At 45.1% G+C, this 26,378-nt stretch overlaps 1 protein-coding gene across 2 annotated transcripts in view; it reads left to right on the plus strand.

Moving 5' to 3' along the window:
• Window positions 1-26,378, plus strand: part of PPP1R14C (protein phosphatase 1 regulatory inhibitor subunit 14C) — a 122,462-nt gene that overhangs the window by 7,335 nt on the left and 88,749 nt on the right. The window contains exons 2-3 of one of the 2 annotated variants that reach the window (XM_081530547.1): window positions 13,423-13,542; window positions 21,498-21,534. The exons of the other annotated variant lie outside the window; for it this stretch is intronic. The gene's annotated coding sequence lies outside the window, so the exon portion shown is untranslated. The remainder of the gene's footprint in view (window positions 1-13,422; window positions 13,543-21,497; window positions 21,535-26,378) is intronic. 2 annotated transcript variants of the gene reach the window in all.

Raw genomic sequence — 26,378 nt, forward strand, 5'->3', positions numbered from 1 at the left:
ACAAAAAGAGATGTGGGTTCAATCCCTGGGTCAGGAAGATCCCCTGGAGGAGGAAATGGCAACCCACTCCAGACAGTATTCTTATCTGGAGAATCCCATGGACAGAGGAGCCTGGCCAGCTACAGTCCCTAGGGTCACGAAGAGTCGAACATGACTGAAGCCACTGAGCAGCAGCATTTATCCTTGACTCTGTGCAGGCAGCTGGGGTAAGCACTTTAGAGGGATCCCTCTCATTAAGGCCCATAACAATGCTGTGAGCTCGGAACTATTTTATTCTTGGCTCATGAAACTTACCAAGTTTAAATCCATGGAGTAAGGTGTGCAGGAGAGCTGGAGCCAGAACTCAAGCCAAGTCTACTGGAGCCCAAAGCCTGCTTGTTCTTAGGTATTATGCATTAGAATCACTCTCTCCTTTTAAAATACATTGTTCCTACAACTAATTTTTCTAGAGCAACATCCAAATATTTGCTCACAGGGGAGAAGACTGACTCTCACCATACAGAACCCCTCTCACCTTTCAGCCAGGTAGGAGTGTAGCCTCTAATCCCGGTTTCAGTGCCGAGGTGGAGCCTCCCGTTCTCAGGGGTGGAGGCTGCCCCTCTTTCGTGCCGCTCTGCCTGGTTTCCTAGTTTCCCTGGGAAGTCTTCCAAGTGAAAAACAGTTTCCCCAGTAACTGACAGCCCACCCACTGGCCCTTCTGCCAGAGTGACTTGATCGCTTTGTGACTCTTGGTTTCTTAAAGGTGTTTCTTTTGGGATAGTCCAAACCGCTTTGACACATGTTCTGACAAATTAGTGGTTAAGGAGAACACTTCCTTGGGCTAGAAGGAATGAACATTCAAACAAATAAGAGAAAACTGTCAACACAGACAGCGGCTGCTGTAAAGTGGGAGAACATTGAGCAACTGGTTACTTTAGTTCCCCAGCTTTGGAAAGACAGGGCTGATCATTTCTGACAGATGGAGTCCACCAGTTTAAAATATCCCTAGATTTTTTGATGATTGCCATTCTTACTGGTGGGAGGTGATACTCATTGTAGTTTTGATCTGCATTTCTCTAATAATGAGTGATCTTGAGCATCTTTTCATGTGCCTGTTGGCCAGCTGTATGTCTTCTTTGGAGAAATGTCCATTTGGGTCTTCTTGGGTCATTTGTAGAGATGTGGATGGACGGAGTCTGTCATATCGAGTGAAGTCAGAAAGAGAGAAACAAATATCGTATATTAATGCATATATGTGGAATCTATGGTATGGATGAGCCTCTTTGCAGAACAGAAATAGAGACGCAGATGTAGAGAACAGATGTACGGACACGGCAGGGGGGTGGGGGAGAGAGGAGGTAGGATGAATTGGGAGACTGGGATTGGTATATATACACTACTGTGTGTGAAATCAATAATTAGCGGGAACCTGCTGTACAGCATAGGAAACTCAGCTCGGTGTTCTGAGCAGAGACCTACTCTTTATTCGTTCTCAGTCGTGTCCAACTCTTCGCAACTCTATGGACTGAAGCTCACCAGGCTCCTCTGTCCATGGAGAGGCAAGAATACTGGAATGAGTTGCCATTTCCTACTCCAGGGGATCTTCCCAATCCAGGGATCGAATCGATGTCTCTTGTGTCTCCTGCATTGGCAGGTGGATTCTTTACCAACTGTGTCACCTGGGAAGCCCAAGGTGACCTTGAGGGGTGGGGTATTGTGGGGGAAGGAGGGGTTATGTATATACATATGGCTGGTTTGCTTCATTGAACAGCAGAAACTAGCACAGCATTGTATGGCAACTATACCCCAATTAAAAAAAAAAAAGAAAAAAGAGGAAAAGAAAAGCTTCCTAGGGAAGGAGATTTCACTCTTCTCTGCAACTCATGTGTACCAATTGGGTAATTATTTCTAATAGTGAATTGAATTCCCCCACCTGGCAATTTGGAATTCATTTCTAATTATGTTTCCTCCAGTAGAAATAGACAAAGGCTTGCCACATGGTAGAGGGGGTCATACGTGGGCTGCCCCATTGTCTTAGGACAGGGGCTGCAGTGGAGAAAAGGACTCACTGGCTTTCGTGGAAGGGTGAAGGGGGAAGTAAGCTTTATGCTCAAGCCCAAAAGCGGAGCTTACATCTAAACTACGTCATGATTGTAGAATTTCCAGAATCTCTATAAATGTGCCCTGGTTGTTTAGCTAGGGCCTATTTTCTCATCATGAGAACACATAAGAAAAAAAAAGCCTAGTCTATGTACTTGATTCCTGGGCAGCAAAAAGAGGAGGAGGGAGACAGCAGGGGGATAGTTGAACTGACTTAGGAAACTAGGGGAGAACAGTCTGCAGCAGGGTGAGAGGAGGCTGCTCTGTTGGGATGAAGTAGCTTGAATCGTGGCCACCTCAACTGACAAAGAGATTAAAGCATGGGGAGCAATTTGAGGTCTCAGAGAGGATACTGATCTTGAGTAGGAGATAGACCCCATTAGAGTTGATATAAGTCTTACCAGGTCTTTAACACATTTGTAAACTGTTATTAGAGTTCATGGCATCCTGACATTGTCCTGCTGACGTCACACTTTCTCCTGAGTGGTGACTTTTTCGTTCCTCATATTTTTGTCTGTTCTAGTCAAAGATAGTTATTTTATATGGAGAGGAAAAAACTGGAGGAAGAAGAAACAGATTTCTTGGAACAAGTAGATTTTAAAGGTGGAGTTTAGGGGATAGAGGCTTTCAATTTAGATGGCAGTCAACAACAAACAAATAAGCAAAACAAACAAAGAAAGAAGGAAAAAAAAGTAGTAAAAGAAAACACAGATATCATATTCCAATATCACGTGTCTTGTCACATGCAATGACTTCATAGCCTCCCATTTATTCAATGAGTATTGTTAAATATCATCACGAGGAACTGCATCCTTTGCTCTGGATGAAGCATACACCAAGTAGACTAGGAGGACCCAGGTCTGTTAAAGAAGCTGAATTATGTAATAATAAGTGAAAGATGGAAATCCAGAGCCAGTTCCATGGGGCTCAGAGAAGGTGAGAGCTAGCTCAGCTGGAGCAGTACAGGAAAGGCCTGGGAGAAGGAAGCCTGAGTACTAGGACTTAAGGAATGATGAGTAGGCTTTGATCTCGTTGGCCTGGTTGCAGGTGGGGCAAGAACAGCACAGACTAGGGCACAGAATGAGGCGGTGCAGGGTTCAACAAGAGGAGAAAGCCTAAAAGAGGCCTGGCATGGACTGGGAGAAAACTGTATTGGGAGGAAGTTCAGAGCCAAGATGTGGAGCTTCCTGAATTCTTTATGGTCTTCGGGAGTCATTGGCAACCCTGGGCTTGTCAGTAGACTGCTGAAAGTAGTACTGTGTGGATTATAGGTGATGATCTGGCCTAGGGTGAATACAAAGCCCTCTTCTAATTATCTAAGACAAATATCAGCACCAAAACACTCCCCTCTTGCCTTCTCAGTCTTACATGTGAAACCCTCAGTGTCAGAAAACTGGGCAGGCATCATCTCTCACTCTTCCCTCTATGTATTTGGTGGTTGGAGATCTGCATTTATGTATTTTTGATGTTGGACCCACAAGACAGAAGCTTCCCCACAAATACCACAGGAAGTGCTGCCAAGAAGAGAATCACTGGCCAGCAGGGCCTCCCTGACTCATAACCCAGCCTTGGTTTCCTATCTCACTTATTGGTTTTCGTGGTGGTGGTTTCATTGCTGAGTTGTGTCCAACTCTTGCAACCCCATAGACTGTAGCCTGCTAGACTCCTCTGTCCATGGGATTCTCTAGGCAAGAATACCAGAGTAGGTTGCCATTTGGTTATGGGGGAAAGAAAGATGATTTTTGTCAAACTCCCTGAGAGAGGAGGGAGAATTTAATTGAACAATGGTTGGAAAGTATTGTTTGAAAGCTTAAAAACTACTGACCTAGAATAGCCTTGTACTTTAGAACATATAAACTATCCCCTAATGCTGTAGTAATAAGGATTTCTCATGGGCCAGCTGTGTTCAGTCTCATGAGAAGCATTATGAAAGACTTAAAACATGTAACGTACAGCTTTCTCAAAATGCAAGAGGCAACTTATGTGCATGGACCATTAGTACAAGGTCAGAGCATCAGGTGCTGAATTATGGGCAGAGATGGAAGCTGTTGGAGATTTTACAACATCCTGAAGAGCCAATAATGGAAAAAAAATCTATGAAGGAACCACTTGGGGGCCTTATATTGTACTTGGGAACTGTAGCTCACAACTTACCCAGTGTGTTTGGTTTTCACAGAATATTATGGTGAGAACATATTTGACTTGATTGGGGTTTCACTGAAAGTTCATAAGGCACCTTTTCTTGTAGTTCTAGTTACTGGTTATTTTTCTGGATGATGAAACATAGGTATGAAGATAGAAAAATTCAGTCATCTGTCTGCTTTTTGCCTACTTTGCACGATTGAATTTTAAACTGTTCTTTTAAATGTTGGCAGCATATAGACTGAGACATGGCCAACGATAAGCGATTCTAACCATGGTTAATGAAATCTGTAAGGAAATAACCATGGACCTGTTGCCTTCTGTCAGTGTTTACTGTATGACATGGAGATTAATTTTCTTTTAATTAGGATCATCACTGTGGCTTCCATTTCTTTGATGAATGCCAGGTTAAGTCCATGACTTACTTCACAGCTGCGAATGGGTTCCAATCTTTGTTAATATTTGCATATTACAGAGGCCAGGTTTTTTTTCTTTCTTCATGGAAGTGGGATTTTTCCTGTTGTTTCATGTTTAGGATATTTAACTTGTTGGCTCTGTCAAAAACTGAACAGAAATAACAGTTACGATCACTGTTTCTTAGGCTGAATAGACTCCTTGGCTTAGGGTAAACCTTTCCCAACATCTAACAGAAGGAGTTTATTTTTAAGACATACCTTAGATGATTCCTTCAGCTGGGTCAAATTCAACACATCTGGTATGGGTTGAATTGTGTCCTTTAAAATTTATATGTTGAAGCCCTAATCCTCACTACCTCAAAATAAGACAATTTTTGAGAGAGATTCTAAAGAGGTGATTAAGCTAAAATGAGGCCATTAGGTTTAGCTTTTCTCCAACCTGACTGGTGTCCATGTAGGAAGAGGAAATTTGGATACACCAGGGGTGGGCAAAGAGGTCCTCCATGTGAGGACCAGTGAGAAGACAGCCATCTGTAAGCCAAGGAGAAAGGCCTCAGGAAAAACCAAAATGTTGACCTCTTGATCTTGGACTTCAAGCCTCAGTAACTATGAGAAAATAAGATTCAATTATTTAGGCTACCCAATCTTTGATATTTTCCTATGGCAGCTCTAGCAAACTAATACAACATCCAAACCCAAATTTATTACTTGCTTGTTCAAAGCCATTCATTTTGCGGCAGAGGAATTTACTACTCACTGAACATCCATGTAATTCCCCTGAAAGACCTGCCCACCCGCAGCCAGGCGGGGCCGTGCACTAGCATTTAGCCACATATTTGGACTCACAATTTCACATCTGACTGATTATTAGTCTTTCATTCTACTTCTGCGGCTTCCCACAGGCCTGCCCCTCCTTTCCTTTCACAGAGGTGCTATAGTTATCTCTCCAAACAAGTGATGACATGATGATGATAATGATGGAGGAGCAATGTTCCAGGCACTGACCTAATGCTTTCTGTACATTAAGTCCTTTATCCTCATAACCTATGAACTAAGGCAATATTATCATATCATTCTTTCCAACAAAGAAATTGAGGTGCAGAGTTTGACGTGTTCAAGTTCACACAGCTGGTAAGTGGTACAGCCAGGATTTGAACTTGGTAATATGGTTTCCATTGCTTTCTAATAAACTCATGGAGTTAACAGCCTTTCCAGTTCTATTCCCAGTGTATCCTCTCCATTACTTTTCCCATGAAGGACCACCCTTTACTTCTGACCGCTTCCAACCCTTCATTCCAGTTACAGTCTACATTGTTTCTGTGCTCTAAACAAATCCTGCATTCGTCAACCTCTGTTTCATTGCTTAAGCTCTTCTCTCTGAATTGCTCTATTATCCGTTCTCTTTTTCCCTTGGCCCCGCCTATCAGCATCTTGTGCATCCTACAGAGCCCCATTGCTTTGCCACCTCTTCTGGGAAGCCTTCCTTCAGTCATCTTCGTTCAGCACTCCCATGATTCCTTGCCCACAGACACTCATGGGTCACTTATTTGTGTGTGTCTATTTCTCTCACTAAAGGATAAGCTCCCTGAGCACTGGGACCATATATATATTATATATATATAATATATATATATATATAATATATATATCTCCTCTGCAAGCAGTAGACACAGTATACACACATGCAATCTTTGGGTTACACATCTTGATTGCAATTAAGAGAAAGGAAAGTTTCTTTGAATGCCTTGCATTTAACAATAGACAACAGCGTTACCCCTCCTCACTTTGGCCACCATGGCTTAGGATTCCCAGTCCCTGTGTGGGAGTGACTTTGTTAACATCAAAACACTTTCCTTCATCCTCTATCTGCGCTCATTTCTCTGAGATGGATGCTACTACTCATCTGTGTCATGTTAGCAAATTGTCCCTTTGGTCTTTATATTAGAACTGATTTTCACTGGGTTTCAATTATTTCTTAGCTTTGATTTATTGATTAAGAGCAGCCTTTCATCCTGGTGGCACTTTCCAAGCATGTGGTAATATATGTTCCAGGGAGTTGCAAGGAAAGAGACAAATAGCATTCCTGCTGCTCTCCCTCCCTGCAGGTCTCCACCTTTCAGCGTTTTGTGAAGCCGGAGGTCCTCTTCTCTTGGGGGTAGGCAGCAAGTTGAAAGGAAAGTGGAGTTCAGTCACTTCTGCTACAAGTATTTCTGGGTCAAATGCAGGACAGATTTGAAACTTGAACACAATTGGATTTTCTGAGGATTTCAGTTATCATTTTCCCCCAAGAATGTATTCATGTTTGTCGTCTTCTTACATAAACCTGCATTTTCCCAGATATGGCGATGATGCTCCAACATGGCCTCCAGTAATCCTCACCTCCTAGAGTCATGCTTTCATCTTGTTTCCTCCCAAACTAAGAAGGAGAGCAGTTCTGTAAATAATGGGCTATTGCAGAAGGGATGGGGTGTGCTTAGAAGCTAAATTATAAAAGCCTGGCTTCCACCGTGAGGCCTTGGAGAGGTCCGTGTGGCACTGAATGGTCTCCTGCAGGGCGCCAGCACTCAGGGCAGTCATGTGAGTGAACCGTCTTGGAACAGATGCTCCAGCCCCAGCCAAGCCTTTGGATGACTATAGCCCCAACTTCAGCTCATGAGAGACTGGAGCTGGGTCAGCCCAGCCAAGCGGCTCCCCAGATCCTGACCTGCAGAATCCATGTGAGATGATAAATGTTTATGTTTGTGTTAAGCTGCCAAGTCTGGTGCTAACAGCTTGTACAACCACAAGCAATATACATGGTACACGAAATTCCATTTTCTAGGCTCTTTGAGAGTCTATTGTGTTTTCAGTTCTAATAATACTTTTGGCACTACAGAGAGTGTGACTCTGTGATTGAAATTAAAAGTCAATGTAAAAAGGAAAATGGAAAAATCATCATGGTTTGGTCAGATGCTCAGCATAGAGAGATTGCCTTAGTTTCCTCCTTCAGCTGTGCCTGGACCCTTGGAACGGCCCCAAGACAAGCTCCCCTTACCTGTCCCTCCCCAAGCTCCTCTGCTCCCTGCTCTTGGCCCCCTCACCGCTCCCCCCACATGGTGCACTATCACTGCCATGAGGACACAGAGGCACCCACCAACCCCCCGGGCAACCTGGACGTCCACGCGCCTTCCATCTGCCAGCATCCCAAATGCTCTGATGAGGATGCTGTGACTTTGAAATTCATGAAATGTTTTCTTCATCAACCCCAGAAGAGGAGACAGCCTGCTGAGACACAGATGCAAGTGCAAAACCAGCAGAGGCCAGGTCTTCTGGCAACTGGAAGAAAGAGCCGAAGGCAGTGAAGTCTGCCTTTCACTGGGAGGGAGAACGTGAGTCATTCATGACTTCAACAGAATGAACCAGTCCCAGAGCCAGACAGACCCCTTTACCTGAATGAGCAGGTAAAACCACCAACGGTAACTTGCCCAAGATGGGGTATCATCTTCCCATATGACAGCTATCTCTTTGTCAAGCAAACCTGGAGACAGCCACAGCTGGAGTCTAGTCATGGACTGCTACCCTCTGGTCTTGAAAAAGATGGACTTGCCCGTTTCTGTTTCAGAAGGAGCCTCTGGCCATCGGAGACTGTCTGGACCACCAGCCTGAAACACTGAACACTTCTCTCCTCCTTCCCATTGTCCTCTCTCTACCCTCCTCCTTCTCTGCCCTCTTCCACACCAACACAATTATAAAGTCCATCTTTACCATGGTAGGTAGTACGTTTAGGGCACTTTATTATTTAATGGAAATTCTGCAGTGCTTTACAGGCCAGGAGTATGGAAGACATTGTGTAAAATTCTGTAGGAATGCATCTTATTACTTAACAAAGATCATACCTGAAGCATATATATATATATATATATAAATATATATATATATATATATATATATATATAAAGTGTATACATGCTTTCCTGTAAAATGTTTAAGAACACAAGTCATCTCTAACTTAAATATTTGTGGTGGATCCATATAATTTAGAGAGAAATGCAAGTTAAAAGCTCCATGGTTAATGTATTCAGTGTTCAAAACCATACCGAGTCATTTAGGCAAGAAAATATACTTCATCTACTTTGATTACATCTACAAGACCCTGTAGCTGCCAAATTTTCAGTTGGCTCCCTATCTTGTGGATAGAGTTTTTGAAGGGTATTCTCCATAATTCCTGCTTTAGGGACGCACACAACACCTGCCACCACCCACCTCAGATCACTTAGGGTTTTAATCTACCCATGCTCACACTATGAACAGGTCAGATGTGGCTAAGTGCCCATGACAGCGGCCTTGGTGGTCCAAGGCAGTCCTGGTAATTTAGCAGAGCCCCCGGCCTAAGGGAGGACAGGTGATTCCGGTCCTTTTCAGCCTCCTTGGAAGTTCAGGCCCTTCCTGAAGACCATGGTCAACTCCAGGCCTGCCTATAGGGGCAGGGTCAGCCATCTGCCCCTCCAGCTCCTGACTTCTCTTTCCCGCTTGCCCAGGGCTGGCCAGTTCAGACTGGCTCCAGGTGACCCAGCACGTTCTGAGACAGAATGGTGTCTGACTGCCTTTTCCTATTCACAGTGTCAATCAGGTGCTCCTCACCGTCCTCAAACTACCCCCATCCCGCCCAAACCCAAGAAGAGCTATTGTGTTACGGAAGCTTCCTGGGAATGTGTTATTCATCAAACAGAGACCCACAATGAGAAGTATGAACAAATTCTACAAGTGTTTGCTCCCCTGGGGGCAGTCAGGGCAGAAAAGCACTTTGTGCTTCTTGTCTCAGGGAGACTCTGGGGGCCGCCCAGCCAGCTGCCCCTAAATCACAGTCATGAGTCACGTGTCCACAGTCTGGAGGGGAGCACTGTTCTCCAGGGGGACTGTCGGTCCATCAGCGGCCGGGCTGGGCAGCTCTGCAGCAGTGGGCTTGTCTCGTGGTCTCCCTCCTGTGGTCCTCTCTCCTCTGCCACATCCTTTCCAATTTCCTCATTCTGTCCTCTCAGCAGCCCGGTTCCTATGACCACACCCTTCTCAACACCACTTCCCACTACCCAGACCAGTGGGCTTCATCCAAGGCCAGTCTCCCCTAGCCTGTTAAGACCCCAAGCTTCACTTCCTCACTTTCTCCAGGCTGGTACCTTGATAGAGTCTTCCCTGCTGATGCCCCGGCTAGAGACCTCAGCACCTTCCAGAGCCGTCTCTGCTCTTGAGGGAGCTCACACACATCCTACAATGCTCTGTGTACACGAATGTAACACACAAGCCTTTGGTAACCCAGAGGTGACTGTTTGGGGAGAAAGTGCAACCTTAAGGAGGGAACACGGTCATGGGGAGGATGTGGGGATCATCTCTAGGGGCTGGATGGTAACCGTCCAATGAGACAAAGCTGGCAAACTTCAGCCCACAGCTAAACAGGGCTCACAGACAGCTTTTGTTTTGCCTGTGCAATTTTCTAAAATTCTTATTTAGTTGTCATGCATGCTGAGTTGCTTCAGTCATGTCCAACTCTTTGTGACGCTGTGGACTAGAGCCTGCCAGGCTCCTCTGTACATGGGATTCTCCAGGCAAGAATACTGAAGTGGGTTGCTATGCCCTCCTCCAGGGGATCTTCCCTACCCAGGGGCAGAACCAGTGTCTCTTAAGTCTCCTTCACTGGCAGCTGGGTTCTTTGCCACTAATGCCACCTGGGAAGCCCATTTAGTTATCAACATTGTACAATTAGGAGAATTCACATGAAAAACTATTTCTGGAGTCTTTTGAAAACTTGAAGATGTAGCCATGTGGAATCTACATGGCCACATGTAGATTTAGGGGGACTAAAGACTGTACCAGAATTTGTTTATTTATTTGGCTGTGCTGGGTCTTAGTCTTGACACGTGGGATCTTCGATCTCATGCAAGATCTTTAGTTGCCACCTGTGAACTCTCAGCTGCGGCCTGTGGGATCTAGTCCCCTAACCAGGAATCGAACCCAGGCCCCGTGCATTGGGAACTCGGAGTCTTAGCCACTGGACCGCCAGGGAAATTCCTGTGCCTGAATTTAACATGCCACTGGGACTGCTGTACTCCTTTTCTGGGGCCCTGAGGGCTTCAGGATGAGGAAGGTCTTGCTGGTAAGGACAAGGGGCCACCAGCCCCCTGGGTAACCAGTGCCAGGTGAGGATTTGGAGGAATTCGGAGTCAGGATTCTCTGCTCAGTACCTGCACGTCTGGAATCAAAAGCAGGTAAGTGGCAAACTTGCACCTGAATAAACATGGTTTCTCAATGACGCTGATGTCAACACTTCTAACCAACTCAGAAGTCGTGTCGCGCAGGAAGGTCCTCAGAGGTCAAGGAAAATCAGTTTTGGGGAGGCCCCTGGGGAGGGGAAGGGTCGAGGGGTGCTGGCTTCAGGGACAAGTGACCTGTAGTCACATAGGACCCGTGCTTGGTTTAATGCTCTGCTGATGTTATCTTAAATTAATGATGTTTTGAACAAGGGTCCCATAGTTTCATTTGCACTAAGAATCTGACAGCACTACAGGGGACCTGGGTTCAATCCCTGGATCAGGAAGATCCCCTGGAGAAGGGAATGACAGCCCACGCCAGTATTCGTGCCTGGAGAATTCAATGGACAGAGGAACCTGGGGGGCTATAGTCCATGGGGTTGCAAAGAGTCAGAAATGACTGAGCGACTGACACTTTCACTATCAAGCAATTTCCCCAAATTATGTAGCCAGCCCTAGCAGAGCTTAACCAGCCCAGGACCACCTATCTCACCAAAGAAATATTTTTCACATGAGATGCTTTTTAAAAATTTTTTATTATTCTTTGACCACCCTGCTCTGGCATGCAGGATCTTTGTTCCCCAATCAGGGATCGAACCCATGCTTCCTGCAGAGTCTTAACCATTGGACCACCAGGGAATTCCCCAGATAAGATGCTTTAAAGAGACTTGAAATGTTGATGGATGCCCCCGGGGCTCTGGTGCTCTGAGCAGAGAGTGATTTCATGTGATATTGTGCCCATCAGTGAAGGTAGAGAATCCAGTCAATAGACGATGGAGCTTCCGAGAGAATGTGGGAACAACTTAACACACTGTTAAGTGATCAGAAGGCTGCTGCTGTCTCAGGGGGCTGAAGTTAACATCTTTTCTGCTTTAAGAAATTTTGCAGATTGTTGGGTGGGTGGACCTGAGTCAGCTGGGCTACATGTGGAGTTGTGGTGGTGTGAAACTGCAATGCTCACAGCCTTCAAGTAAATGTAAATGTTTTGGAAACCTCTGGAGAGTAATCTGCTCAGGGTTGCTACTTTCCTTCCAAAGGAGCGCACATAAATACCTGGCTGCCACAACCTTAACTTAGACAAATGTTTTCAGGATTTAAACCCCCACAATGCAATATTTCTGCAAGTGTATTAGAGTCTTTTGCTAAAATTCTAGGTCATACATGGTGCTGTGCTCAGTCACTCAGTTGTCTGACTCTTTGCGACCCTGTGGACTGTGGCCCTCCAGGCTCCGCTCTCCGTGGAATATTCCAGGCAATAATACTGGAGTGGATTGCCATTTCCTCCTCCAGGGGATCTTCCCGACCCAGGGATTGAACCCATGTCTCTTGTGTCTCCTGCATTGGCAGGCAGATTCTTTACCACTATGCCACCTCATACATGGACCTTATAGTAATTAAAAGATGAAATGAGGGGATTCTTTGGTGGTCCACTGATTGAGACTCTGTGCTTCCACTGCAAGGAACTCAGGCTTGATCCCTAGTTGGGGAACTGAGATCCTGCAAGCTGCACGGTTAGGCAAAAAAAAAAAAGGGAATTGATAGATTGTTATGGGTTGAATTGTGTCCTCTCCAAAGCAAATGTTGAAGTCCTAAGCCCCAGTACCTCAGAATGTGACATTGTTTAGAAACAGGGTCAATGTTGATGTAATTAGTTAAGATGAGGTCACACTGGAGTTGGTGGAAGCTTAATCTAATGTGACCAGTGTTCTTGTAAGAAGAGGGAAGGACACACAGACACCCAGGTGAGACAGCCATATGACGATGACCGAGGTGGAGGTGAAACACTACAGCTGCTGGATGGTGAGGTTTGGCGGCCACTCCAGTAGAGGGTGGGGCTCCGAAGGCTTCTTCTCTCCAGCTCGTTGAGGGCCCTTGATTTTGAACTTCACCCCTGAAAGTGTGAGAGAACACACTTCTGTTGTTTCAAGCCACCCAGGTTGTGGTAGCCAGCCAGCAGTTCTAGGAAACTAACCTGGAATATATAGGTCTTCCTCAAATATATATTTTTTCTTTTTTGGGTAAATCCAATTCTTTGTAGATATCTAGATTTACAATTTAAAAGAAAAAGAGGCGCTCCATATTTTTTTATATCTGGATCTCACTTAAAGCTCCCCAAATTTTGGCCTCATTAATAAACTTCAGTATTTTTAATGTGTGCTGTAGTGCTTAGTACTATAATATTATTAACAAGAAGTGATTCTAGTCTATGAGTATTACATTAAAAAGAGTGGCTGTCATGAATGAGGGTGTAACTATTATAGTGAATATGTAGGAATCCTCGAATGTGATCCCGGGCAATGGCACTTTTGTCTCTCGTTGTCCTTAAGTTTCTCTGTGGGCTTAGTCCTATCCTTGTTCAGGCTGAAAGAACCAGAAGATTTTCTGGTTATTTGCAGTTTTTTCTGGTCACTTTCAGGCTCAACCTAAAAAATTAATATTCTCGGGTTGGTGTGGTATTAAAGCTTGAACCTTCTCTAAAACTTCTTTCCTGTTCATCCATCCAGGATTAATACGTGAGCACAGAGTGAACTTCTGGAGTGATGGAGCCAGTACACTTTTGGAGCGTTTGCAATAACACTTAGCTGTTCTAATGAACACATGCCGCGCTACTGATCCAGAAGCAGGTGCATAAACGAAGCGTGCAGCTCACAGGCCAGATGGAAATAAGTGACGCATAAAATCCATGCATGATATTTATTTCCCAGAAAAGTGATGCATTGACTAAAGTTTTTCTGAATCGCTTTAAGACATCATTTAGTGCCAATAAAAGGTCTGCTAACTTGCTACAGCCTGGGACATGTCCTGGGGGTAGTCTAATGAGCCTGTAAATAGTCTGCAAATAAACATGATCCATGCATAATCTAAGCATGAATGAGCCACACTAGCAAAGCTCCCTCATTCCCATTCTAATTTCTCATGCGCACTCAGAAAATTTACTAAAACCTCCAGGAGATTGGGCCAAAGGAAGTTACAAGTCTTGACCCTGCAAACAAAACCATCGCTGCTGTCTTCTTGGTTGTCTGCTTAAAATTTAATCTCAATTATGGTCATAGCCAGGGGAAACACGGCATCTGGAAAGACAGCTATTTAAGGAAACAAAGAGTTCAGCTTTTAAAATAGGCTATAGGAATGTACGTGCAATCACTAACTTTCCCTCTCAGGAAGGCAAACCAGCACTCTAGGTCTCTCCCAATGAATACACTATGATCGACACCGTGGCCATAGGATGTTATTAATATCTCAAAGGATTCTCTATACCTGCCTGACTCTGGGGGGAGAGTTGAGTAAGTGAGAGCTCTTTGGGTCTGAATAGCAGTTTCATGGAGGAGGCTGTGCAGTGCTGGAGTCTCAGATTTGGAGGAACATGAGTGAGCTGACCCGGAAGAGCTTTCCCAGCAGAGACTCAGTGGTGCTTCTTCATCTCAGTATGATGCCCAGACACAGTACTCACATTCAGTGGCTCCTTCATAAATGTTTACTGGAGGAGGAACTCCCAATGAGAGGCTGCATTGTGTAGATGGGGCTATACTGGCTAGCTCTGCCCCTTATTTCCTGTGTGGTTTTGACAAGTTACTTAGCCTCTCTGTGTTTCCATTGCCTCATCTGCAAAATGATGAGATGTTATGAGGATTAAACGGTGGCTCAGCCAATAAAGAATCTACCTGCAATGCAGGATACCTGGGTTCAAATCCCTGGGTAGGAGCTATCCTGTGGAGAAGTGAATGGCTACCCACTCCGGTGTTATTGCCTGGAAAATTCCATGGGCATAGGAGCCTGGTGGACTACAGTCCATGGACTTGCAAAGAGTGGGACATGACTAAGAAACTAACATTTTCACTTTTGTTTTCTTCAGATGTAAAAGAAGCAATTATGATAGTAGTTGGCATTAGCAGGGTTATATAAGTGTTGCTGTTGTTATTACAGTGGAAGTATTAATATTCTCCTTGAATGCTGACTTTCAGAATGTTGAAGTGGTTCTTCATATTTCATAAGCTCAGTAGAAGAGTATAGAAGAGTTACAGCTTATCAAGATGATATTTTCATGTCCAAATAGCATTTGACATTTAAATATCTTGAAGTTTTTTTTTTTAATTAACATATGCAGTCAAGTACTTATTCATTAAGTTTACTGCTTGCCAAATTCCTTGCTAGGTACTAAGGAAACCAAGCAGCTAGTGAAAGTTAAAAGTGTTAGTCGCTCAGTAGTGTCTGACTCTTCGTGACCCCATGGACTGAAGCCTGCCAGGCTCCTCCATCCATGGGCTTCTCCAGGCATGAATACTGGAGTGGGTAGCCATTCCAGGGAAAGTGAAAGGTAAATGAAGTCATTCTTTGTTGTTCTTCTAAGTTTTTATAATCTAAATCCTGTTGGTTAGAAAACAATTTTTTTTTTGTCCAGTCTCACAAATTTTCTGAAATCACTTTGACTTTGTATCTTAAATATTTACACTTTCATAAATTGGTCCTCACAGGACACTTTTGCAGCCTTTGGCTTACTAAAAAAGCTTCCATTAAAGATGAAATCAACTAACATTCAGTGTATTTGTATAAGAATAATTTCATTTTTAAAAAATAGATTAATTTGAAACAGACATTTGAAAAAAGTTCTAAGTGCATTATTTTGTATTTGTTTATCCCCCCTCCATAAAGTGAAAAACAGAAGGTATTTCAACATAGTAGGAGAGTGGGAGATTGAGGGTGCTGAGGCTATGACCCCTGGGAGGTGCCTCCAGCAGGGCTGGCAGTAGCTGACACAAGCTGTTACTCCCTCTTCTGGGTTCATGAATGCCATGTACCTGATGGCATTCTTCTTTGTAGAGTCTGGATGCCACCTCACAGCCCAGCTCCAAGCAGAGCACTAAGTTACTCCCCAAGGACACAAGGAGTCATTTGAGGTGAGACTTTTTTTCACCCCAAGTCTGCAGGAGACTGTGGTTAGCAGTCAGGTACATGCTTACTTTGAAGGCTCTGTATTAGTACTTAGTGCTGGGGTAACTCAGTACTACAATCTGGCTCGCTTAAACAATAGAAATGCATTGTCTCCCAGTTCTGGAGGCTCCAAATCCAACACTGGAGATGAGGCAAGGCTGTGCACTCTCCAAAGTCTCTGGGCGAGGATCCTTCCTTGCTTCTTCTAGCTTCTGATGGTCCAGGCAATCCTTGGCTTGTAGGTGCAATCCTGTGATCGTCACCTCACATGACGTTCTCTGGGTGTCTTTACTCTGTCTTCCTCCAGACACAGTGTGTCTGTATGTCTGTGTGCCTGTGTCTCTTTTTCTCTTGGAAGGACAGCAATCATGTTAGATTAGGGGCCCATCCACTTCAGTATGACCTCACCCATTACATCCACTGTGATCATATTTCCAAATTCAGCCACATTTGTGGAGCTGCTGATTCCAGAGTGCGGGGAGGTGTGGGTTTAGCACCCAGGGCATTGGGTGTGCCCGTGGGCTCTGCGGCAAGATTGTCAGGTGAGGCAATAGACTCGTGGTTCTAAGAAGGACTTGAATTTAGCGGGTGGGGACACTGTTCAATCTGGTACAATCTCTTTGTCTTCTGTCTTCATCACATGGCTGGCTTTTCCCCAGCGGTAGTTGCCGGCTTGGTCTTGGAGGGTAAGAAAGAGCGCTGGCATGGGAGAAAGGGGACACAAGTGATGGGGAAAGGCCGTGAGAGGCTCTGTCCACTGGCAAAGGGTAGTGATGGTGGATGAGATGCTTGGAATATGCACCTGGGAGAGGTGGGGGCCTGCACACTAGGAAGAAGGACACATTTCACCCACTCACAGCTTGGTTCACAGCTGGAACCAACCCACAGCTGCATCCCCAGATTAACAACTGCAGACTGCCCTGCTTACCATCCCACCCCCATCCCCTCCACTTCCCCACGGCCCCTCCCCTGTGTGGGGTCTGGCTTGTTCCTCTCCCAGCACGACTGATTGTACAGGACCAACTAGGGGATAGGGACTTCCCTGGCAGTCCTGTGGTTAAGACTCTGCCCTTCCACTGCAGAGGTCACAGGTTCAATTCCTAATCGGGGAACTAAGGTCCTGCCTACCGTGGGGTCAAAAAAAATGGGGCATACAGCACAGTTGGTAAGTTTCCTGAAAAGTCTCCACATTTCTTGGTTCGCCAGAATCACGAATTTACTAGAAGTTTTATTTTCTAAAATGTCGGCCGCAGTCACAGTCGCAGTCCTGCAATATCTATGGTGACAGATTTAGACGTACCTTGAGGCTTATCTTCACTCATTACGCTCTGCAGCATTTCTGTACTTTTCTGTACAGAACCTCTTTCTAAGGGTTCAGATAGCCAAAGGGCATCTGTGGAATTTTTAATAATTCTCTCTCTCTGTGGGTTGGGCAGTTGGGGCAGAGAAGGTTAATGCCACTTATTACTTATTCTACAGCTTATTGCCTTGCAGTCTACACTAAGGACATTATGCACACTCACTTCTCACCTCATTTTCTGGGCTGTAGCATTGTTGCTGCACCATGTTATAATTTTGCTTGTTTTTCAAACATAAGGTTTGCAACATAGTGCCATAGATTTTTCTGTTATCTTAAACATGAAAGCTGGAAAGAAATACCATTCTCTACTTTTTTCAACATATTATGTTTCCTAGGATCAACATAATTCTCTTCACAAGGTTCTGACAGACCATTCTCTTCCAGTTAAAAAAAATTTTTTTTCCAGTTAGGTAATTAGATTCCTTGGTGACATGATCAATTTACATACTCATGTAACTTTACAATTATGTCTGATCCTTTTATTATTCTACAACTGAGATGTTTTTGTCTGTCCATAAAGATCCATTCTTTTCATATTCAAAACAGTTGCCAAGTCACATCACCAGTTTCAAACTGTACCGTGAAACTCATACTGTGACTGAATAGTCATTTCTATAGAAATCGACGTGTTTGATTAAGCACTTACGGAGGATTGCTGCTCCTGCTGCTAAGGTCTTTGTGCAGCAAAGCTAGAGAGAGTAAATAAGAGTGAGAAAGAACAGAATAAGGCTGAGAACAGAGGGCAGTGTCTGGGGAGTCATGAAGCTTGTCCCCAAGAGGTCCTGGACAGTGGCCCTCCACCCTTGCTGTACCGTGGACTCACCTGGGAACTTTTAGCACTGATGCCCAGGCCTGACCCCCAGAGACATTGACTTCATTGATATGGGGTGGACCAGCATCAGATTTTCATCCCACGTGTCAGGGAACTAGAAACTGCACACCTAGTGGATGCCATATATAATTGCCAATTGATTTCAGAACATCTCAGTTCTTGAAGTAGAGAAGGGGAAAGGAAAACTTCCTTCCTCACTTAAAAATAAAACTTGACTACTCCAAATTTGGAACCAGACTAGAGATCTCTGTGAGGAGTGGGTTTATGGTCCCTTGAGGCTGCTTGTGCCCCAAGGCTCTCTCACAACGATCCTGGCTCCACCAAGCCAAGCTCCAAAGGAAGGAAAGGGGATGTTCTGTGTCTATAACTCCATGGCTCAGCCCTAAGCTCACAGCCCAGCCCTAAAGGGCCTGTGCAGAACTGAGGACGCTGGGACTTTTGGGTAAGGTCTTACTAATGACCAGACTGGAAGGTAAAAGATAAGACCACAGCTCCACTACCCAAAAAACCTCAGGGTGGAAAGCAGGGTCACTTGTCTCCTGCAGCTTGGTTTCTTTCTCTTTCAAATGAGTGGAATCATCAGCCTTGAAGGTAGGTTACCTGCAGGGTTGGGGCAGGTACTTAATGAGATAGCATTTATAATATAGCATCTGACACATCATTGGGTATCAGTGATGGGGAGCATTGGGGATTATAAGATTCAAACTATTACAAACCTGCAACACCTGCTTCAGATAAGACTAGCTTGGGACCTGCCAACCTGGTTGTGGCTCCACTTCCCTCTTCAATTCAGTTCAGTTCAATCACTCAGTCATGTCCAACTCTTTGCGACCCCATGGACTGCAGCACACCGGGCCTCCTTGTCCATTACCAACTCCCAGAGCTTGCTCAAATTCAAGTCCATTGAGTCAGTGATGCCATACAACCATCTCATCTTCTGTCGTCCCCTTCTCCTCCCGCCAATCTTTCCCAGCATCAGGGACTTTTCCAATGAGTCAGTTCTTCACATCAGGTGGCCAAAGGATTGGAGCTTCAGCTTTAGCATCAGTCCTTCCAATGAATATTCAGGGCTGATTTCTTTTAGGATGGACTAGTTTGATCTCCTTTCAGTCCAAGGGACTCTCAAGAGCCTTCTCCAACATCACAGCTCAAAAGCATCAAGTCTTTGGTGCTCAGCTTTCTTTATGGTCCAACTCTCACATCCATACAAGACTACTGAAGAAACCATAGCTTTGACTAGATGGACCTTTTGACAGGCTTTTCTGTGGAGGACATCTACAGTCATAGTTAAGTCTAGACATCTCCTCACAGCCTAATCACAAGGCCAGTGAAAAGTCATTCATCACACTTTCCTCTGCAGCACCTCAGGAGTTCACCGTCTAGAGGGACCTTCTAGTTTTTAGTGGAAACTGGCACTGGGAATGTCAGGCCTTCATGGATTCAGTTCAGTTCAGTTCAGTCGCTCAGTCGTGTCCGACTCTTTGTGACCCCATGAACCATGGCACGCCAGGCCTCCCTGTCCATCACCAACTCCCAGAGTCCACCCAAACCCATGTCCATCGAGCCGATGATGCCATCCAGCCATCTCATCCTCTGTCGTCCCCTTCTCCTCCTGCCCTCAATGTTTCCCAGCATCAGGGTCTTTTCCAATGAGTCAGCTCTTCCCATCAGGTGGTCAAAGTATTGGAGTTTCAGCTTCAACATCAGTCCTTCCAGTGAACAACCGGGGCTGATCTCCTTTAGGATGGACTGGTTGGATCTCCTTGCAGTCCAAGGGACTCTCAAGAGTCTTCTCCAGCACCACAGTTCAAAAGCATCAATTCTTCAGTGCTCAGCTTTCTTTATAGTCCAAGTCTCACATCCATACATGACCATTGGAAAAACCATAGCCTTGACTAGATGGACCTTTGTTAACAAAGTGATGGGACCAGATGCCATGATCTTAGTTTTCTGAATGTTGAGCTTTAAGCCAACTTTTTCACTCTCCTCTTTCACTTTCATCAAGAGGCTCTTTAGTTCTTCTTCACTTTCTGCCATAAGGGTGGTGTCATCTGCATATCCGAGGTTATTGATGTTTCTCCCTGCAATCTTGATTCCAGCTTGTCCTTCTTCCAGCCCAGTGTTTCTCATGATGTGCTCTGCACATAAGTTAAATAAGCAGGGTGACAATATACAGCCTTGACGTACCCCTTTTCCTATTTGGAACCAGTCTGTTGTTCCATGTCCAGTTCTAACTGTTGCTTCCTGACCTGCGTACAAGTTTCTCAAGAGGCAGGTCAGGTGGTCTGGTATTCCCATCTCTTTCAGAATTTTCCACAGTTTATTGTGATCCACACAGTCAAAGGCTTTGGCATAGATATACCCAGCCCCTTTTCCTTGTGTTGAAGCCCATTGTAACACAAGGCAACGCACAGTACAGCAGGACACAACGCAGTGAAGCCAGCAGTCCTCAGAGACACACAGGAATTAGAGGTGGATTTTTTTTTCTTTTTTCTTTTGTTATTTTTAAAACATCATTTTGTGATTATATTTATTTATTTATTCGTTTTTGACCCTGCTGGGCCTTCGCTGTGGCTCAGGCTTTCTCTAGTTGCAGTGAGTGGGGGCAGCTCTTCTTCGGGGTGTGTGGGCTTCTCATTGTGGTGGTTTCTCTGGTTGCAGAGCACAGGCTCTAAGGCACATAGGCTTCGGAAGTTGCGGCTCCCGGGCTCTAGGACACAGGCTCAGTAGCTGTGGCATACGGGCTTGGTTGCCCAGAGGCATGTGCGATCTTCCTGGATCAAGGATGAAACCCACGTCTCCTGGATTAGCAGGCAGATTCTTTACCACCGAGCCACCAGGGAAGCCTGGGATGTGGATTTCTAGAGGAAGGAATCTTGTGCCATCCTCCACAGCATGTGGCAGGCAGAGTGCAGAGGCTACACAAGCTTCTCAGAAGATGAACGTCTTTCTGGGTCACTAGAATCAGCCCTGTTCTAACAGAGATTTCCAGAGAAGGAAGTGAAGACCAGCACCTCATTCTCCCAAACTGGAGGGCAATGCCCCATTATTATTGCTATCACTATTATTACTGCTATTAGAGTCGATAAGTCACTCATCATGACAACACAGGACCTATAGCACAGGGATTTTCAGAGGGTTGTTCCTGAGCTGGTGCCAGTGGCTGGTCTGGTCTGTTTCTGGGTCAAGGCAAGATAAGCACAGAACGTGAGAATAGATGTTTGAAAAATTTTAGAGACAACCGATGTTGTCAGGGGACCAGTGGTACAGACTGGGGTCAGACAGCAGGGTTTGGAGCTGTCTGAGCGCTGTGACACTCGCTTGGTGAGTCAAAGATGACACTGGCTGCAGATTAGCTGTGCCCTGTGGGACCACGCTTCGGTCCATGATGACCTGGTCCTTTACCACACACAGATGGCCTGGAGTGGTAGCCTTTGGAATCATTCCTTCTTTTGCAGATGGGAAAAACAACTGCTCAGCCCACGGCGGAGCCAGGTGAGAGGAGAACTGGACTCACCATCGGACTTCACACCTGATTCCTTAGCCACTATCTTATAACAGCCTCAAACCAACAAGGTGTTGACAAGCTGAAACTAAATACTGAAAGGGGGTTAGAGCTCCAGCTGGTGTGTGGGCCCTGGGGAGAACAGAGAGACAGTTATTTCTTTTGTTTACTATGGAAACATAGTAAAAACCCTGGAGCATCTCAGGAGAGGGGAGAAGTGTGATTTCCTGTGATTTTAAAAGAACAACCACCACCAGATTGAGCCTATACTGAGGAGAGATGGGAGAGACCTGCATTTCTATATATTTGTATTGGAGAGCCAAGGGGAAAAAAAAGCATATAGCCAGAAGTGGAGATTAGTTTCACTCATTCCCTATTTTGGGGCACCTAACATGTGGTAAGCACACTGTTCTTGGTGCTGAGAATATAAACTCCAATTAGCCACCTCCTCCTCTTCCAGAGTTTACAATCTAGTGGGAGGGAGAGATGACTTAACAGACACCTTCTGCTGACAATGAGAAGCCTAGTGCTACTACTGTTTTGAAAATGAAAGTGAAGTCACTCAGTTGTATCCAACTCTTTTTGACCCCATGGACTGTAGCTTGCTAGGCTCCTCCGTCCATGGGATTCTCCAGGCAAGAATACTGGAGTGGGTTGCCATTTCCTTCTCCAGCTACTATTTTAGGAAGTGGAAAAAGTGAACAGTGGAGTCCCTGCCCTCATGAAATTTACTTTCCTGCTGGAGAGTGAGGCAGTTAATAGGTACATATGCACTTTTCAAGAAGTCATATGAATGAGAAGGAGAAATGAAAGTGATCGGGGGTGAGAGGGTGCAGAGAGGAGGCCTGTTGAGGAGGTGACCTTGGAGCAGAGACTTGATCACAAAAAGGCTTGATGGGTGATGGGACAGATGGTGGCCAATGAGCAGACATGAGAACAACACTGAGCTGAGACCAAAGACATTTTGAAGAGCTTAGTCCAGGAGGTGAGACCAGAGATGATCCTGGAGGGGGTGAGGGGTCAACCTGGCACCATGGGGAGCTTAGAAGGGGTGTATAGGCGCAGGTAAAAGTAGATGGCGAGTGTTCTGTATTTGGGAATTCACGTTCAGTGAGATGTTGGGCAGAGTGAGGTGTGTATGTATATGGGGTGGGATGAGGCATGTTGAACAGATGCTGGAGCAAAAAGCAAGGGCCGGAGCAAGAAAAGCCTGTGTGCAATGCGAGGCTGTTCGTACTTTAGCCTGAAAGGAATGGGAGATATGGAGGGATTTTTTAAGCATAGGATTTTGATCACATTTGCCTACAGAAATCTCTCTGTGGGAGCAGTATAGAGAACGGATGGAAGGCAGGTCATGAAGACAAAGTAGGAGAGCACAGGCAACGTCTAGGGCAGAGTGCGAGGACCAGAGGAGGAGGCAGGTCTGAGATCCAGACAAAGACGGGACCATAAAGATTTGCTTATTGATAGGACAAAGTGGATAAGAGAATGAGGGAGATGGTACTCAAGCTTCTAGATTAAACAAAGAAGTGAGTGGTGCTAAATAGTCCTGGCAAAAGGAAACGAGGAAAAGGAAGTAGGTCCTGCAAAGTTGGTGATGTCATTTTGAATTTGGTAATTTGAAGTGACTTCAAGGCATGTAGGTGAAGGCGCCAACTGAGTAAGCAGTGGATATGTGTGTTTGCCTCCATTTATTGGAACTTGTCAATGGGAATGCCGAGTCTGCTGTGTAATGACTGGAGCAGGTTCCCTGTGGAGATGTTTCCCACTGTTCTCTTCACATCCCTGGAGTCAGGACATGCCTATGGTCCTAACTTCTCTGCGACATTATTGGAACTATGGTGAGTTCTCTCTGTGGTGGTTATGATCCCTTCAGACATAACAGCAGGCACTGTTCTAGGTGCTTTTTCTCCAGGTGCCCATTCTCCCTCAGAACAACCTATGAAACAAGTGCTACTGATCCTTTTATAGATGGACAGACAAATGGGGGCACAGAGAGGTTAAGTAACTTGCCAAGGTCACACAGTGCCTAAGCAGCAGAAGTGAGGTGAAGTCACTCAGTCGTTTCAGACTCTTTGTGACCCCATAGACTGTAGCCTGCCAGGCTCCTCTGTTCATGGGATTTTCCAGGCAAGAATACTGGAGTGGGTTGCCATTTTCTTCTCCATAAGTGGCAGAGGTCAGATTCAATCCAGGCACTTGGGATGTGGGCTTTGTGCTGGTTTTTCTTTTTTTTTGTTATTGTTGTTCAGTCTTTGTCGTGTCCAACTCTTTGCGACCCCATGGACGGCAGCATGCCAGGCTCCTCTATCCAGTTCTATCCTCCAGTTCTCCACTATCTCCCAGAGTTGGCTCAAATTTGTGTCCATTGAGTGGGTGATGCTATTTAACCTTCTCATCCTTTGCCTTCAATCTTTCCCAGCACCCTGTACTTGTCCTGAGGCTGGAGGCTTTACCAATCCCTGATGGCCTTTTGTCTTTACCCTCCAGGGACTCCACCATTTTCTGAGGGAGTGTGGAAGTTCAGCAAAGGCCCATGCTCATGTCAGGAACATTCCTTTTTAGTTCTTTTGCAGCACTGCCAGGAGGATCACACTCAAGTTCTGTGTCAGTCATTTGGGGTCAAAATTGTTGACCAGAACACTTAATTTAATAGTGACGGAAAGAGAGCACTGGAGAAATAAATAACCATGCTGGAGTGTGCCAGGATTGATGCTCGTAGGTATGGCTCTGGCTGACAGCAGCTCTTTTCCAGTTCTGGGTTGCAACCATTTAGTAGGTTGGGAAATCTGTTTAGTAGATTGTGAGCAGCAGTTTTAAAAACAATAGAACAGAATAGAATAGGATGTGTCAGAGTATATTACATGTAATATGGGTAAGTTGTGTGTTTATAGGAATATTTAGGTCATGCCAGAAATGTATTTCTTATTGTAGTTTGTGGTAAAAAAAACTGTTTGAACGAACTGGGCTAGAGCAGCCTATAGTGTGCTAACCATCCATGACCAAAACAACATTCACTGTACTGTTTTGCTCTCAAATGAATTGAGATCAATATATATTTGTGTTGTTGTTGTTACTTAGTTGCTAACTCATGTCCGACTCTGTGACCCCATAGACTGTAGCCCACTGGGGTCCTCTGTCCATGGGATTTCCCAGGTTCTTTACCACGGAAAAACCAGGGGAGCCCCCTGTATCTGCGTACTTTAACAGTACACATACTTGCATAGTGCATGGGCACTAAAGGTGATGGACCTGTACATCTAAAGCTTGGACCAGGATTCTGCTGCAGATTGTTCATCTGGAGAGCCTGTGACAGGTAGATGGTAGGTCGTCAAAGTAGAAGATTCATTAGGAGACAAGGTCACCTTGAGTGAGCGTATGAATGAATAAAGAAGAAGCAGAGGGAAGAACTCTGGAGAACAGCTTATCTTGAAGGTGGAGATGTAGGAAAAGGAGTTCACCACAATTACGGTGATGGGCTTCCCAGGTGGCACGAGTGGTAAAGAAAGTGAAAGTCGCTCAGTTGTGTCCAACTATTTGTGACCCCAAGGACTATACAGTCCTTGGAGTTCTCCAGGCCAGAATACTGGAGTGGGGAGCCTTTCCCTTCTCCAGGGGATCTTCCCAACCCAGGGATTGAACCCAGGTCTCCAGAATTGCAGGTAGATTCTTTACCAGCTGAGCCACCGGGGAAGCCCCGTGGTCAAGAACCTGCCGGGAATGTAGGAGACAAAGAGACACGGGTTTGATTCCTGGGTCTGGAAGATCCCCTGGAGGAGGGCATGGCAACCCACTCCAGTATTCCTGTCTGGAGAGTCCCAAGGACAGAGGAGCCTGGCGGGCTACATAGGGTCACAAAGAGTTGGACACGACTGAAGCGACTTAGCATGCATGGATGCTCGGTAATGGAATAGACAGAGGTGGGAGCAAAACTGGGATGATGTTGGCCAGGAGAGATTCAAGATTGTCAAACGTGGCAGGAGTTCAAAGTAGGTAAGAGCTGAAAAATCACAACTGAATTGAGCGACATGAAGACCTTGCTTGGCAGCGGTGGCAGTCACACTGCAGAGGGCTGAGTGTGAGTGAAGACAGAGATGTTAGGGAATGGACAACTCTTCCAGAACACTGGACAGTGAAAGAAGGAGAGCAGGGGGCCATTGGCTGGACAGGGGAGAATCTGCTTCTCTCGAGAGTTTAGTCTCACAGAAAAAGACAAAATATTTTATAAGCAAGGCTTACAGGAAGACACAGGGATACTTAATCTTTGTTAGAAAAGATACAATGAAGCTATGGGTTTCTCCTCCAGCTTTTCATCATCTCTGAACTGTCACATAAGAATTTCTGTTAATTGTTAAGACAAAGAACTGTGACAGTGACTGCTGTTGATTCCGGTTATTTACGCAAATAGTGGCTAAGTTCATTTTGGAATTATGATTTCAAATTGTAGTACATAATACAATCAAATGCCCAGAATTAGGAAGGGAAAAAATAAGTCAGTGGGGGAAGGGGAGATGAATTAGTAGCCAAAAGAAAACTACACTGATATAGGTCTCTCACTCCATAAAGAATAATGAAATAATGGACTGTATTCTGAAAACTAAAAATACTGTGAGCAATTGATAGGATCCTAAAGAACAGATGATATTTTCTTTACTTTTATAATGAAAACCAGACTTATTAAGTTACTTTTTGTTTTATCACATCTTTGAGAGAAATCAGGGGCAGGCATCTTATCACTGACCTGTACGAGCCAAGATAAGAATTCTGTTGAGGTCTGTAGCTTCCGGGGCTGTTATTATCACAGTCTCAAGGTAGATTCCCAAGCAATGGCAAC

This window comes from Giraffa tippelskirchi, chromosome 9 (assembly GCF_054371585.1).
Source record: "Giraffa tippelskirchi isolate mGirTip1 chromosome 9, T2T-mGirTip1v1.2.pri, whole genome shotgun sequence".
Classification (NCBI taxonomy): Eukaryota; Metazoa; Chordata; class Mammalia; order Artiodactyla; family Giraffidae; genus Giraffa; species Giraffa tippelskirchi.